Genomic DNA, 16,615 nt, shown 5'->3' with positions numbered 1-16,615 from the left:
AAAAAGGGATGTTATTTACCGACATTTCTAGAGATGCTCGTTGCAGATTGTGCCAAGCCTGCCAGTGCTGCTCGGTGAAAGGCTGTGGCGAATGTTATACACCTCAGCTCAGAACTGCCATCAAGAGGAATTAGTCTGTCAGCATGGTTCAGCTCTTACAAATTGCTAATGGATTTTGTGCATGTATTATCTCAAGCTCCAGTACTGCTGTTTTTGTGTGAATGTACTTCTGGAAAAATATGTTGTTATAATTAATATCTCTATGTCATGTGTGTGGTTGGGAAAAAAATTCGTCTCTGCTTTCCTTTGGGTTTCTTTTCCTTTTATTCCAGATGGCACAAGGTCCCAGATCCTCATTTTCCAAATCCTTTTTTTGTCTTCAGTTATTTCTTTGCATGTAAGGGCAATATTTCTTCTATGTTTTTCAGCCATGCAACTCTGTACTAGGTAGTCCACAGGTACACCGAACGCTCTACCCTATGGTAGCAGACAATAGAGGAAGCTTAGGGAAGAGTATGAGAAGAGGGCATGACTAAATCTTTCCCCATTGCCTTCTCAGCTTTCAGTTTATATTCTAAACAGAGAGCACAGATGATGACTGGAAGAAGGAGTGATCACCAGGCAATGACAAAATAAGGAGTAAGCAGATGGACAACTTCACTCAGGCATCCAAACCAATAACTGAAACCATTTCTCTTAGGCCTCACCCAAGAAGCAGTAAAATATCACTGTCAGACAATATCTGACATTCATGTAAAAAAAGTCTTTTCTTTTGTAATTTGTACAGTTAGACCCGGACTAGATTCAGGATTGAATCCTGCGTTCTAACCTGGAGCCATAACATTTACTTAAAGACAAGGAAACTATAGAGTCAGTTCCTAAACTGGGAACTGCCCAATGCTTGTGTAATCATCAGGTGCAGGGCTGTGCCAAGCAGATCTGGTCACCTTCATAGGCCCTAAATTAGTATAACAAGAGCTTTAAATGAGCAAAACAAGGGCAGTGCAAACCCTGGGCTACTGTTCATGGAGTTTTCTGGGCAATCCTGATGGTGATTAGGTGAGCTTTATATGTAAGTTTTAATGAAATATTATAATACTTTTATAGGTGTTAAATTATTAATCTCTACAGTATTTATGGTAATATTTTTATCATAATTAACCTATTTAGTATTAATGAGTATCTACTATGTGAGATGAAAGTCCTATTAATTTTGTAGTTTAAAAGCCATTCAATTTTTATGTTGCAGCATCAAGACACGGACATTATAGTGTCACAAAAGTGATAGACATGTTAGGAATACTATTTCAGCAGGCCACAATAAGGAAAAAATCTCTCCTTTTCAAAACTTTGAGCCTCAGTTGATGTCAGGCCCAGCATCACCAGTGGAGTTTTGTAAATTCATACCAGTCAGACACCTGCCATTCACAGTAGTGAAATTCTAAAAGTATGATGTTCCTTTTTTTCATTTTTCTACCTCTCTGCCCTTTTTGGCCTCTATCTTACTTCTCCTTTCAGGGGACCTTCAACCTGTGAAAGTAACAGCCACATTTTCTTAATAATAATGTCTCATGTTGTAGTACTGAGCATGTGTTACTCAGTAGAACCTGAAGCTATAGTCAAGCATCGATTTTTTTTTTCTCCTTTTTTTTCAGTAGAAATCCCTAGTGCTGTGGATGGGGATTTTTACTGAAAAATTGATTGCTTGACCTGCACCTTGATTTGACTCAGAGCTGCACACCTTACAGTTATTGCATTCCAGTGCAAAGGAGCATTGATTTTTTTTTCTTTTTTTGCAAGTAACCTTTGCCTTGATAGATATATAAAAATGAAGAATATATTCATCATGACTCATTTCCAAAAATAATTGATAAGCCTGCTTGGCTACATAATAAATTCAATATCAGGAGTAAGAGGGTCATGTATTATGCATTTCTAACACAGCACATTGAGGAGCATTAGAAATGCTGTTCTGGAGGAACAAGGCCTGAGATCCTTTCACTTTGATGCTCATTCTCCATGATCTCTTTGAAACTTCAAACCTTTCTGCTTAATAGGTATCCTCTTTCTTCTTGTCCTGTAGGGAAGTTTTCAACCGCCATCAATTTACTTTCCCATTAACAACTTAAACCACCAACAATGTCCAGTGACATGAAACTTCCCTGATTTTCTTCAGAAAGCCAAAGGAATATGTGATCTACCTCCCGCCTCTGTTGTTTCCCAAGACTGGCCATTTATCCAAAGGCCAGAGCAGAAGTAGGCATGACTTACTCATAAGTGATGCCATTCCAATTATTTTTAATTTGTTTTTACCAAAAGTGTTTCATTTGTTCTTTCCAAAGTGTTTCAGAATTCAAATTTATTAAAGCTCCAGTTCAGGCAAGCTCTGTTCAAGATCAGTGCAGCTACATCAATGCTTTTCTTGTCGCTTATGTTAATCAAAATGGAGGAGAGGATTTTGTTTTGATTTTCTATAAATGTAGGCAATGATACAGAAGTAATTTATTCATATCTGTTATAAAATATGCCTGTAATAACTTTTAGAATATTAATTTTTCCATCTCTAATGCTAAATGAAAAACACATTTAAAAGTCTTGACTTAGTGTCTCATCAGTCTAATACAGTTTTTCTCTGTCTGTTTCAGTACTAACATCAGAAATAATATTTTTTAAAGTATACACACAATCTCATATATACTTACATTAATATGTGAGTTGTCTGGGGATTGTTAAAAGTGCTGATTTTTTTTTAAGCAAGTGCAGGCATACAGCTGCAACAATACTGTGTTACTTATCTGCATTTTATACAAAAAGCTTGTACATACACAGACATTTATGTTCCAGGTCTATGACTAGCTTTACATACTGAGAGCTGAAAGAGCTTAAGATAAAAGGGCGACAGGAATTACTACTTTGTTTCAAGAACAAGTGAATATCTATTAAAAGCACTAAAATGTTGCGGGTTTTTTAAAATAAATATTTTGACAGTTTCTTTTGCTTCTAAAGAAAACCTAAGCAAAAACATGGGAACTTGGCTGGAATTCTGTCATTAGTGAAAAATATTTTCTGTTTTAGACTGAAGGTGGGACACACCAATTTTCTGTTTATGTCCTATAAGCTTATTCTTGCTAATGTAGAAAAAAAGATCAAGCAGACTTACCTGGAAGTGCCACACATTGGCTATATTAAATCAAACCAAACCACACTGCTTGAATGGGAATACTGCAGTAGTACAAGGAAGAGATGGTCTCAGATACGACTGCACACTAAATGTAAGTACCTTTCTATCTATTATTTTTTCCTTTTTTAAATGTTTCATTGCTTAAACAGGACTTGAAGAAACTTGCACTATTCCAGACCCATTCTATCCCATGCTGTCACTTCAGAGATTGCCAGGCTCTGTGTGAGCACTGGCTAGTTTTCCTGCTCGAGTTTCTTCTGCTGGAAGGATTTCAGCAACGTCACCAGCAAATGGCCAGGTCCTCGGCCAGCCCTGAATTGCCCAAAGCGATGTGTTAAGAGGAGATTCAAAGAACCGCAAAAGGTCACCTAGGATTTTCTTATGTGATACTCTTACCCTAGTGCAGTTTCCACGAAGCACTGAACCTACTCTGTTCTCTATACTCTAAATGCAGTGCTTCGAAACCATAATCACCTTTCTTGGCTCTGAAAGTCTATGGCCTAGTTTTACAGAGTGTGAGCAGGCGAGTACATTTATGGCTATTTGTTAGTGAATGTAAGACTGCCTCAAGCTACTCCAATTGCTGGCAGAATGACACAGCAATTTTTGCTTCTGAAGCTACGACTTTTACATGTAACAATTGTCTTCTTATGCTTGCAAGGCACAGGGAATTAATTGAATGAAAAGGTTGATCAAAATAATTTAACAAAGGAACTATTATTTTTCTACTTATCTGTGAAAGAATTCTCATTATTTCAACAGCATCAGGAACTATCCTCAGTAAAGCTTGACTGTCAAGATCGTGTATCCTCACAAAGTAATTCAGAGCACGTTATCTCATCTTTTGAGAGAGAAATGCTGAGGAAAAATGTGATTTCTTTCCTTATTTCATTTTGTTGGTTATGGCCATACAGCAATTACAGTTATAGATCATAACTTTATAACCTGCATGTCTTAGGAGGAAACAAGTTACAAAGTGCATCCACTCTGTATATTTTTGTAGCCAAAATATTTTATGCAGGGCATGCTGCTGATGTCGCAAGCTCAATAATCAGCACAGATGGGTCAAAATGGCTAAATAAATCCTTTAATGTACTCTTTCTGTGGATGGTGTTATTTCTTGAAGTGGCATCTGTGCCCGGGAGTCAGGCTGGAAAAGAGACGCTCCCTTCCCTGTTCTGCTGGACTACCTGGGACTTTGGTCATGGTGTGCAGGAGTAAGTATAAGTCTGTGAGGAAAGGTGAGCTCTGCCTTGTTGTTTCTAGGGGCCAAGAAAGAAGTACAGAGATTTCCAAGCTATCTGTGTCAGTCTATGTTAGCTATCTAACTCTGGTGTAATTCATCACCTATACAGTAAATGGAGAGAACAGCTGTCTCTTGGAGATGACAGAGCTGTAAGTTATGTGGCTACATGCAGGCAGTATATACCCTGCTCAGAGACCTCTTCTGGGTTGTGGGGGCGCCTGGGGTTGCTCCAAAAGCAACACAAATTTTGGTTGCTGCCAACCAAGTGACTCTATAGTGCAATACTTGATTTTTTTTTTTTTCCCGCTGAGCAATCAACCTTATTCTCCAAAGCAACCGAAGCACAGCAAGCCAAACCAATTTCACATTAACCAAAAAATGTGTAACAACAATCAAAAAAAAGTAGCTCACCGCAAGTTTGTTGTTAGACCTCCTGCACTTCTATTCCAAGATCTTTTCCTGGTAATTTGACTAATTTGCCATTTAGGAGAGAGGAAGGAGAGGGTCATTCTTGAAGCATCACGTTTTCTAACAAGTTATGTCTGTAATTGATTTTTTTTCTCCCTAAATCAAAAAACCTGATGCTGTCTTGGGATAATAAAAAGCTATTTCCAGAAATATATTCTAGAAATTATTTTCTTCTGTTGCAGATGAAACAGCGTAAATTACAACCCATAATGGACCTGGATGCTGGTGTTTATTTAAGAACCAGCAGGATTACATCTTTTACCCTGCTTGCTCATCCCACACGCTCATTCCCCCACTCCCCCCGCCAGGCTATATTCCCAGGTCTTGGGTTTCCTTCCCTGCAGAGAGGTTGCTTCAGGAAAGTCATGCCAGTTCATGCTGTGCCACCGCTCACAGTCACCAGTCCTGGGTTTTGGTGGCCAAGGTCCCTGCGTGCTCATTGGCATTCATTTCCACAGAATAAGCTGATCTCCAGGGTCTTCCTCCTCTTCTGGGGTGTTTCCTGCAGGCAGGGTCTGCACCTTCATCTTTCCAAGACTGCTTCCTCTTTTGGGGAACTCTTCTTTTTCACACTTGCTCTTCTTTCCAGAGCCCAAGGCCCTGGTTTACCAATCTAAATAGACCCTGAGCAGAAGCCAGTTTGAGGCCTGTCTCCTTGTAAAGGCCAAGATAACCATAGATGCTTATTAACGATTAATGGAGAAGTCAAAGGGAGTGAGTAAGAAATTCCATTCCAGTGTGCTCTTTTCCTCCCTCCTTTGCTTAGAGTCAGTCAGGCTGGTCTGCCTGTGTCTTCCTTTAACTGCACCTGATAAAGAATAATCTAGTTAAAATTGATACCATTTTCTTCTTTGGATATTTTAAGGATTATTCCAAAGCAAATGGTATAAGTAATGGAATTTTTCAGGCTATATGTGAAAACAGAAGTTATTTAATGACAAGAACTTTTTGTCTACTGTGAATAGTTTTTCATTACAATGAAGCAAATGTTTTCATTTTAGAGGTAGCTCATGTAGCTCTGAAAGGATATTTATATACTTGTTATTAATATAAAAATTATTAATATTGTAAGTATAGACCATTGTATTTAATATTATGCCTGCTGGTATTTATGCTGGTCAATAGCTTTCTTCCTGTCTTTACCAAAAAGACATTAAAGTAAGCTATTTGCTAAATCTTACACCTATGCCTATAGAGAGGAAAATATTATTGGAGAAATAGAATATTGTACTGCAACAAATAGCAGCAGAGAGCTAACAAGAGATAAAGTAGAGCTGAAACTACAGAGGATTAAAGATTGTCAGCAGAAATAAAAACTGAGTAACTTGAGAAATAAACTGTTTTCACTCTTGCGTATCTTTAATTTTTGTGACAAATCATCTCTATTTTACTCATCCTTACATGAAGTATATTGTGAATAATCTAAAAGACACCTGCAGCCATTGCAAATTTTTTTTTTTGAAAAGCCAGTCCTACAACTTGTGTGAGGATTGTGCAAAGTAGATCCCATGGACCAAGAGACACAGGAGCTTTGGTGAAAGCAGACACAGTTGTTGAATGCTAAAAAAGGTGTATTGCAAGACAGACGAGAGATTATATTTTTTGCACTCCTGTGTACACACGAAAGTCAACTGTAAGCATTTTTGGAAATTACAAATAAGATGTAAGGGAAAGGAGGGGAGGTGGGGGTCTCCAGAGTTAGAGGTCAGCTAAACAGCAGATTTCAGGACTTCTATAGAAAATGTAGTTACTTAAATCATGTCAAACCATGCATTTCAGGGATCTAAGTACTTTTGGTTTTTAGATCTGGTCATAATGGAAGATGTTATTCTTTTGCTTATTACATAATAAGATTTCAGAACAATGATTTGTTTGAAGATTTTAAACTTCCATAGATTCAGAGAATGCAATCTTTCCAGTAATACTACACAATATATTGCTATGCAGTGATGAAAATGATTATTCACATGATCATTTGCATTTACAAGAGTATAACAAACCCAGCGGAAAAGTTAAGACTATAATTGCTCCTCCAAGCTCAGAAGCGATGCATCCCAACAAAAAGGTAGTCAGGCAAAGATGCCAGGAGGCCTGCATGGATGAAGAAGAAGCTCCTGGACAAACTCAAACAAAAAAAAAGGAAGCCTACAGAGGGTGGAAGCAAGGACAGGGAGCCTGGGAGGAATACAGAGAAATTGTCCGAGCAGCCAGGGATCGGGTTAGGAAAGCCAAAGCCCTGACAAAATTAAATCTGGCCAGGGACATCAAGGGCGACATGAAAAGCTTCTATAGGTCTGTCAGTGATAAAAGGAAGACTAGGGAAAATGTGAACCCTCTCCAGAAGGAAACTGGAGACCTGATTATCAAGGATATGGAGAAGGCTGAGGTACTCCATGACTTTTTTGCCTCACTCTTCACTGGCAAGTGCTCCAGCAACACTGCCCAAGTTGCAGAAGGCAAAGGCAGGGACTGGGAGAATGAAAAACTGCCCACTGTAGGAGAAGACGAGGTTTGAGACCATCTAAGGAACCTGAAGGTGCACAAGTCCGTGAGACCTGATGAGATGCAGCCATGGGTCCCAAGGGAACTGGCAGATGAAGTGGCTAAGCCACTATCCATATTTGAGAAGTCATGGCAATTTGGCAAAGTTCCTATTGACTGGAAATGGGGAAACATAAATCCCATTTTTAAAAAAAGGGAAAAAAGGAAGACCCAGAGAATTACAGGCCAGTCAGTCTCACCTCTGTGCCTAGCAAGACCATGGAATGGATCCTCCTGAAAACTATGCTAGGGCACATGGAAAACAAGGAGGCAATTGATGACAGCTAACATGGCTTCACTAACAGCAAATCATGCCTGACAAATTTGGTGGCCTTCTATGATGAGGTTACAGCACTGGTGGATAAGGGAAGAGCAACTGACGTCATCTCCCTGGACTTGTGCAAAGCATTTGACACTGTACTACACGACATCCTTATCTCTAAAGTGAAGAGACATCGATTTGATGGATGGACCACTCAGTGGATAAGGAATTGGCTGCATGGTCACACACAAAGTGTTATGATCAACGGCTCGATGTCCAAGTAGAGACTTTTGATGAGTGGTGTTCCTCAGGGTGGGCACTGGGACCAGTGCTGCTCAACATCTTTGCTGGCAACATGGACAGTGGGACTGAGTGCACCCTCAGCAAGTGGGCCCATGCAAACTTCATGAAGTTCAACAAGGCCAAATGCAAGGTCCTGCATCTGGGTCAGGGTAATCCCAAGCACAGATACAGGCTGGGCCATGAGTGGATCGAGAACAGCCCTGCAGGGAAGGACTTGGAGGTGTCAGTGAATGAAAACCTGAATATGACCCAGCAATGGGCGCTCACAGCCCAGAAATCCAATCATATCCTGGGCTGCATCAAGAGAAGTGTGACCAGCAGGTCTAGGGAGGTGATTCTCCCCCTCTACTCTGCTCTAGTGAGACCCCACCTGCAGTGCTGTGTTCGGCTCTGGGGTCCCCAGCACAAGAAAGACATGGATCTGTGGAACGAGTCCAGAGGAGGGCCATGAAGATGATCAAGGGGCTGGAGCACCTGCCCTATGAGGACAGGCTGAGAGTTGGTGTTGTTCAGCCTGGAGAAGAGAAGGCTCCAGGGAGACCTTATAGTGGCCTTTGGGTACTTAAAGGGGGCCTGCAGGAAAGATGAGGAGGGATTTGGGGCATGTAATGACAGGACGAGGGGTAACGGTTTCAAACTGAAAAAGGGTAGATTTAGATTAGATGTAAGGAAGAAGTTCTTCACTGTAAAGGTGGTGAGACACTGGCACAGGTTGCCCAGAGAAGCTGTGGCTGCCCTCTCCCCGGCAGTGTTCAAAACCAGGTTGGATGGGGCTTGGAGCAACCTGGTCTGGTGGAAGGTGTCCCTGTCCATGGCAGGGGGGTTGGGACTAGATGATCTCTAAGGTCCCTTCCAACCCAAACTATTCTATTATTCTATGATACAATTCTACAATTATTCAATCATTGATATGTCATTTGAAGGTAAAGGACACTTTGTTTTACCATGCGTTTGATCCATGACAGAAATTGTTTGCATATTATTATTTTATACCCGAATTGGTTGTAAATATTTTTGTTATGCTATGACAACTTCATGACTGAGGTTGCTTTGGGAAAAGTATAGAGAAAAGAAGCAATCCATATGCCAGCTGATTTATGTTCAGAATTAATTTTAGTTTACCAGCATTCTCTAAGCAGAGGCTTTTATTTAAACTTTAAAAGTTAGCCAATGAGCTGAATTCCTGATGAATAAGTCCCTGAAATAGGAATCAAAATACGTAAGAATTGCTGAGTTATAATTTCTGAATCATAGCATGCATAAACCATAAAGCTGAGAGACCTATATTATGACAGCGGTTATAAAAACAACGGATTCAAAAGACTCTGGAATCTATTTCAGAGTGTTGAATAAGGAATCTCAACTAAAAGAAATAAACACCAAAATAATATTTGATGCCTTGTTTTTATGTCTCTAATTTGATAGTAAAACAAATAAAAGCTAGATAAAAATGGCCTTTTCCTGAAAAGACTAAATTTTGTTGCTGTTTTTGTTACAAAACTTTAAGTTATTCACATGGGCGATCTGATTCTTTTGATTCAAATGTTACTTAGTACGCAAAGAATGATGGACAGTGAAGAAAAATGAAAATGTAAAAATATCATTAACTTCATAAAAGAGTAGGAGCAGCAGCCAAGCTAGAAGGTAGGCCTAGTCTTAATATATATATATATAGCTAACTTTATCTTGAGTTATGTTTGAGCGAAACAGTTTTAAACTTTCTCCTTCTAATTTCTGGCTGTAGTGAATGTGTATTGCTATACTGAAAACTGAAAAGCGAGTTTTGTTACCACATGAAAAAACATCACTGGGGATGAATATAGAAAAATTACTAGTAGGAGAAAGCTTATATATAATATATGTAAATGTTGAAAACTCCAGACTTCGTGAATGCAGTTGAAATGATTTATAAGGAGATGAAGGAGAATATTTTACTTTTAAGATTCAGCTGGACAGGGTGCTGGGCCATCTTGTCTAGACTGTGCTTTTGACAACAAACTTTGAATCAGATGATCCTTGAGGTCTCTTCCAGCCTGGTATTCTGTGATTCTATTTTTAACTGGCAGTGGTGATGCATAGTCCTCCTGGTTAACCCTAGCTTCAGAGCAGAGTCCCTGAAATTGAGTAGTGCAAGCATGAAGTATAGTCTGATAAAAATCATGCATCTATGAACTTTGAGTTTTTTAGCTGGTAGAAAAAGAGCATTTTCTTCAAATTAAGCATAGGTACTTACCAGATCCCTTAACACAAATATGAAGCTGATATTGTTAAAGAGAAGAGATCGCTTGGGTGATCGTGGTGGTTTGCAGTAGTGACAAAAGTCTCTCTTCTCCCCAACTACCAGTAACAAGAGATTTTCTGCTCTCTGTTGTAAGTGTATACCTTTATGCATTCAGTAAAGTACCTTGATTCCACCCATTGAGTACGGATTGCTCTGCTTCTGCAGATCCAAGATTTCAAGGCACAGGAGTGGTAACAAACTTGGCATAAATTGGAGCATATCTTGAAACGTTGTTAGGATCAAGAAATTTTTATTTTAGTCAATATTTGTGTTGTATCCATCCAGTCAAACTTACATAGGTTATTAACAGTTTTGATCAGCTCCTTGTGACTGACAATTTCCTCTCTCTACAGAAACAGGGTCATCCTCGCTTGTGTTAAGTTAAACTGCCAAAAGAGAAAGTGAATTGCATGTGATACTGTAGCGTCTGAAATTTCACCAATGGGGCTGTGAAGGTCCCATAGTGCTATTTAAAAACTTGGGTTTGAATGGAAGATGCAAAAGACCTGGTAATTTTGGGGGGATGCAGGGTTTTGAGATTCCTATTAATCTAGCTATGTGTAGAGTCTGCAGTTCGAGTTATTGGTACAAGAAAAACTAGGTCATAATTATTTAGCTATATTTGCCATGAAGCATATGCTCCTAAAATATGAGAAAATATTTTTTCAGTATACATACATATTAAATATATATATATATAAATACATGTACTCTTGATTGGTTCTTGATAAGGATAAAACTCCATGTTCATTCACTTACTGTTCTTTCTGTTGAGATTTTTCAATGTGGGGTGCCATGGTTTATGTGGACAGCTGTCTAGTGGAAGGGATTGCCATGTTTAGCTAAATTAAATCTACTTACTGACAGATGGTAATGAATTTTGGTCATAGTCAGCAGTACCTGAATTATTTAAAGGTAAGGCGCTCTATATTGTACTATTATTCTGTTTAGTGTAATTGTGCTGCTGTCTCCAGCCATCTTTACTGGCAACAGAACGGAAGAAAACAGAGGATCAGAAGAGAGATAAACTGCATAGTCTGAAAGCATTATTTGATGGAACATATTGAAATAATACCAAGTTTAATATGACTAGGTGCTATCAATGCTTCAGGCAGTGGAATAAGTGTTCCTGACTGAACACATGAAATATTACCACAGATAACAAATAAGAGCTTTCCTACACATGAGCCCAAATGCAAGCTAGGTCTAGGGATATTTATTCGTTTGTATTAACCGGAATTGATGTTGAGAAGATGTTTTTAGAAGTATGAACTTACCAACTAGTTAAGGTCCCATTATTACTTTCTTAATTTACTTGCAAGAAGATAGCTGACAAAGATGAGCCCTCTGTCTGTTGTTTTGGGTGAAGGTCTTGCTTCTACACTTTCGAAGAAAAAGTAATGAAATACCTTTCCCGGAAGTGACTTTTTGTAAGTGGGGACTCTAAAGCCCACTCCACATCAGGGGCAAAGTGTAGGAGACCTCACCTGTAATAACAGGGAAATGCCTCCCGTAAAGACAAAATGTGCTTTCACCATTTATCAACAATAACTACCAGAAGGTCCCTTGCTTTTCCATGAAAAAAACATACAAAACATGAGGTGATAAATTAACCTCCCACATCTGAGAAATCAATGTCAATGTCAAGATCTAGGACACTGTGCTTCAGCCCCTATGTCTAAAGTCATGTGAGGGCAAAGATCCCAAGGAAATAAATTGAAAATGCAGACATTCCTTTTTCTTTTCCATCTCTTGTAGGAATGCTTTTGTTCTTTCCATTTATGAATAAGAACAGCCTATATATATTTTTTGGGGAAAATGGCACCCATTTGGAAATTGGAAAAATTTGCAATTTTCCAAATGTAGGTTCAGTCCTTGCTTTTATCTCCAGTTCTGTTAACTATGTTAGAAGCAGTGTTGTACAAAAGGCGAAACTGCAAGTTGTCCAGCAATTATTTCTGTTACTGTGCTGATGAGTTGGGACAGGACTAATAGACAAGGTGGGATAAAACTGAAAGAGCATGTGTACATTCTCCCATTGTTGTCCCATCTTGCCTGCACAGGACCATAAATAACTGTAGTGATATTTAAGAAGTATTCAAGTAGTAATCTATAAAGAAATGGGATAAATCTTTGTAATTTCTTATGTGAAATAAATTAAAATTTTCGCTACTCAAAGATTTTTTTTTAAGAAGCCATACTTTTTTAGCCTACCTAATGATTTGTTCTAACTTTTCTGTTAATTAAAAAAATAAAAATAATTATTTTTTAACTTATGACAATGCTACTATGACCTATGTTCATCACAGTTGTGAGACTACAATCAGTTTATGCAAGTCCAAATTCAGTATCAACACACAGGTGTATTGTATTCATAGATGGAAATTTCAACTCCAATAGAATCAAAATATATTTAATTCACAATGAATAAAGCCAATTTTACAAAATAGGACTCTGTCTATCAGTTCATATCCATTCACTGTTTATCATACGGGATCTCAACAGCACATCCTGGAATATATTTATTTTTGTCATTTTATGTGACTTTTTGATCACTCGATCTTTCTACTCCCTTTCATTTAGAACTATTAACACCATGGTGGTCTGTGCTGTTTCACTCTGAAGCAGTTCAGAGTTACGGCCTGACCTTTCAGGGTGTCATAACCATCAAGGTTTAGGTAAGGCAGGTGGAATTGGAGTGCATACAGATTTGAGACAGGGAAATAGCAAGCATAAAGCTATATACGCACTGCACAGTAGCGAAGACCACGAATTTGTTAATCAAGAAGATAAACAAGTCATCCCAAGCTTCCAGGATCTTCAAAGCTTACTGAAAGGATACCCCACAGACAGGTTGTGCTGTCGTTAGGGGTTTCTTCCATTTGGAGAGGGTTGACCCTCCTGTGATGTTGGGCCATACGCAGTGTTCAGACACCAGTGTTGGCCCTCCATGCTTTTTTTTCTGTTTAGACGTGGTGAGGAAGTACAAACATATTGAATATTAACTTACAAAGTTACTTTTAAAATAGGAAGAGCTTGGTATTCAGACAGAAATCCAGTATATTGCCTATTTTAAGCACAGTACAAACTATGAAAGGTACAAAAAACTGTTCTATAAGAAAAACAATGATTTTTTTTTTTTTTTTATGCTGTAAATTGCTTCAGCTGTGAGTTTTATCCAAGCATGGTTCAAAGGGAAATGGACTTTGGCAATAGGCAGATGTTGTTTTCTTTTCAAACTCAAGATAACAAAGCAATCAAATATGAATGGTATCAAATTATCTTTGGCACATTGTATGTCCCAATACAAATTCTTTGGATACAGAAAGAGAATTGTTTTCATCTGATCAAATATCCACATTTTTCTACAAGTAATGAAAGGAATCTGCTCTTACTTAGAGCTAGCCTCTAGAGGAAAGTCTGTACTACAAAGTACACCAAAATAGTTATCACTTGTACATCAAAGCAGTAACATCAGAATATATAATAAGGATTGTCAATAGTAAGTGTGACATTTTGTGGCCATTAAACTCTAATACTAATGTACTAAATTAGTATGTCATGTATTCCTTTAGAACTGTATTCTGATAAATCATATTAAAACTATAAATGAGCTCTCCTGAGCTAGGAAAAAATAATTGACTTATGACCCAAGTGTGGTTTCTTTCCTCTATCAAATTGGTCCCCGCTAATTTCAAAAGTTGTGTGAGAAAGAGAGGTCTTAGGCAGTGTAAAACTTAGGTGATTCTGAAAATGGTCTGTATTTTCAGATAGCACGCAAAAGTGGGGTCTGCCTGAAAGACTTGAGGTTTCTCATCGGCACATGCAGCTCATATAGCTCCATATCTACCAGAGGAGCTTGATTCAAATAGGGGTTAGCAAAATGTTCTGACATTTTATTCCATTATTATCTGATCTGTTATTCTAAGTACATTCTAAACCAATATCAGTTATTTGTAAAACAGAAATTAGTTTTGAGTTCTTAGCTATTAAAAAAAAAAAAAAGAAAGAAATAGAAGCTTTGTTTTCTTGGCTGTTACCAGCTATACTTTTTGTTGTGGCCTGGTGACCAAGACATTGTTTGGGCAATTCATATTACCTTAGGAAAAACTCCAAAGAATCATAAACTTAAATACACCTTCTATACTTAATCTGCTGTACATTTTCATACATGAAGCATTTCTTAACTAGCCTTTTGGAATCTGGATTTTATTTGCTATAAAATCAGCATTTATACTTAGATCAGATTTAGCCAAGCATTTATTTACCGTAACAGTGCAGTCATAATTTTATTAAAACTTAGTTTTACAGATGGATTACTAATAAAATGTTTCTAGCAAGCAACCAGAATATTCTATGTTAACAAAAACATTGTCGCTTTGTTTCTACTCAATAAATAAGAGCAATATAAACCTTTAGAATAAAAGAACAGCTTCCACAAAGTATTAGACCCAGCATTCACTCATCTGTATTTAACAAACTTGTCAGGAGTAATTTTCCCAGTTTGTTTTTCTGTAAATAAAAACCCACAACCCTTTCTAAAGTCATCATCACCATAACTCTTTGTTTAGCAAAATCTCCTATTGGAAATAAGGACCAAATTCACAAATTTTAATAAATTATTAAATGTAACAGGATGAGATTGAGGGAAAAATACTTCTACTTAATTCACAAAAAAATCTAACCCTAAAACTTTCCTTTAGGACATGAAAACACCACTTGGAATGAGAGATTATATATCATTAGCACTTGCTGGTTGGTATGTGACTCACCTTGCAGTTTCTTACTTCTGTTTTTCCAAATTAATCAATTCAGAGATGCCATAGATATCATATACATATAATTTATCTGATCTTCTGAAAAGCTGTTCTGTGCTTCGTCCTTTAGTGAGTTAGAAATTTATTTTGTTAATGGTTGCATTCCCTTATTCATGGTTCCTGTTTAAACTACTATTTTGCTAGAGACTTAATTCTGCAGTTGCAATTCATTTATGTTTTCTCCTGGCAATGCATTGTAGCAGAAAAATTTGGGCGTAGTTCATTTCACACTACTATTCCCATTATACCTTTGGAAATCAGTTGCTCGTATTTCTGGACGATAGATGTATGAGAATAAGCTGTGGATCTTTCACAAGGACATAAGGGAACAGCATACCGAAATCCTGGTGCTTACTTTAAAATTACAGGTTTTTTTCTCTTTCTCTCATTTTTAACATGTTTTAACACGTTAAGCAGGATTCACTTTATTTCAATGTCATATCCTGGGGCTTAAAGAAACCTTATTTTGAATCTCATAGTAGGAAAGTGGCCTTTATCCATTGAATGTAGCTAACAATGTGAGGGAGTAATTCAAAATCCATGCTAAATTAACAAGAGCTTCATAACGTCTGATGATTCTGCAGCACTGAGATTCTCTCCAGCTAATCAGATCACCTGTCTCTGTGAGAGCTGCCTGATTATAATCATTCCAGAACTTCCTAGGTATTAATAAGGAGAATTTGTTTCAGCTGGCCATAAATGATTAAAAAAACTTACACAGAAATGATGTCATAATCAAGATGAAATGGTAAAAAAACAAGTAATAATTTTGTACCTGAGTGACACCCAACTTAGGTGTATTTCAGCTATCTAACAAATTGTTCATCAGGCAAAACAGGCATAGGTCAGCAGTAGTATATCAACTAACCTTCTCTTACCTTTCTGCTGAAAAGTTCCCCAAGTGGCTAAACCTGAAAAGGAAGCAAACGTGGATGAGAAGACATAAAATAAGATTCAGCCGGCACCTTCTGAACGGTCAGCAGCCTTAGTCAAAAAAGAATGATGACTTCTGTGTGTACCTGTGTGTGTGTGCACGTCCCAAGAAGATGTGATGTGTGCCTGTGCCAATGCTATTTACTCACAATTTTTTTGAGCAAAGAAATGAAGTGAATTGTTTACATTTTTTTTCTTCTGCTTTTTGAAATATAAGGCTGTATAAATCCCTCAATGTATTCAGCTGAGATATAATCCAATAGTTCTGATGGAATTTAATTGCAATAACATCCTAATTGAAGGTAAATTAAACAAGACTATGACCAAGTGCTGTCACACTAAATGAAAATTTAAATTACACCAGTAACAGACAGCTCTGTCCTAGAATTATGATTTAAAGTGTGACATTTTGGTTTCAGGTTAATCAATGAATGCTTCACAAATATTTTGAAGCCTTCCTTGATCTATTACAGGCTAGATTAAATCTAAACTTCTGACAGACACTGAGCAGGAGAGCAAGATGGGTTCACCATGAGGAATGGAAGGGGGAGTTCTTTGTTCAGCAGATGTGATGCCCTCACAG

Source organism: Leptosomus discolor, chromosome 8 (genome assembly GCF_034619465.1).
Source record: "Leptosomus discolor isolate bLepDis1 chromosome 8, bLepDis1.hap2, whole genome shotgun sequence".
Taxonomy (NCBI): Eukaryota; Metazoa; Chordata; class Aves; order Leptosomiformes; family Leptosomidae; genus Leptosomus; species Leptosomus discolor.
This window is presented reverse-complemented; position numbering follows the sequence as displayed.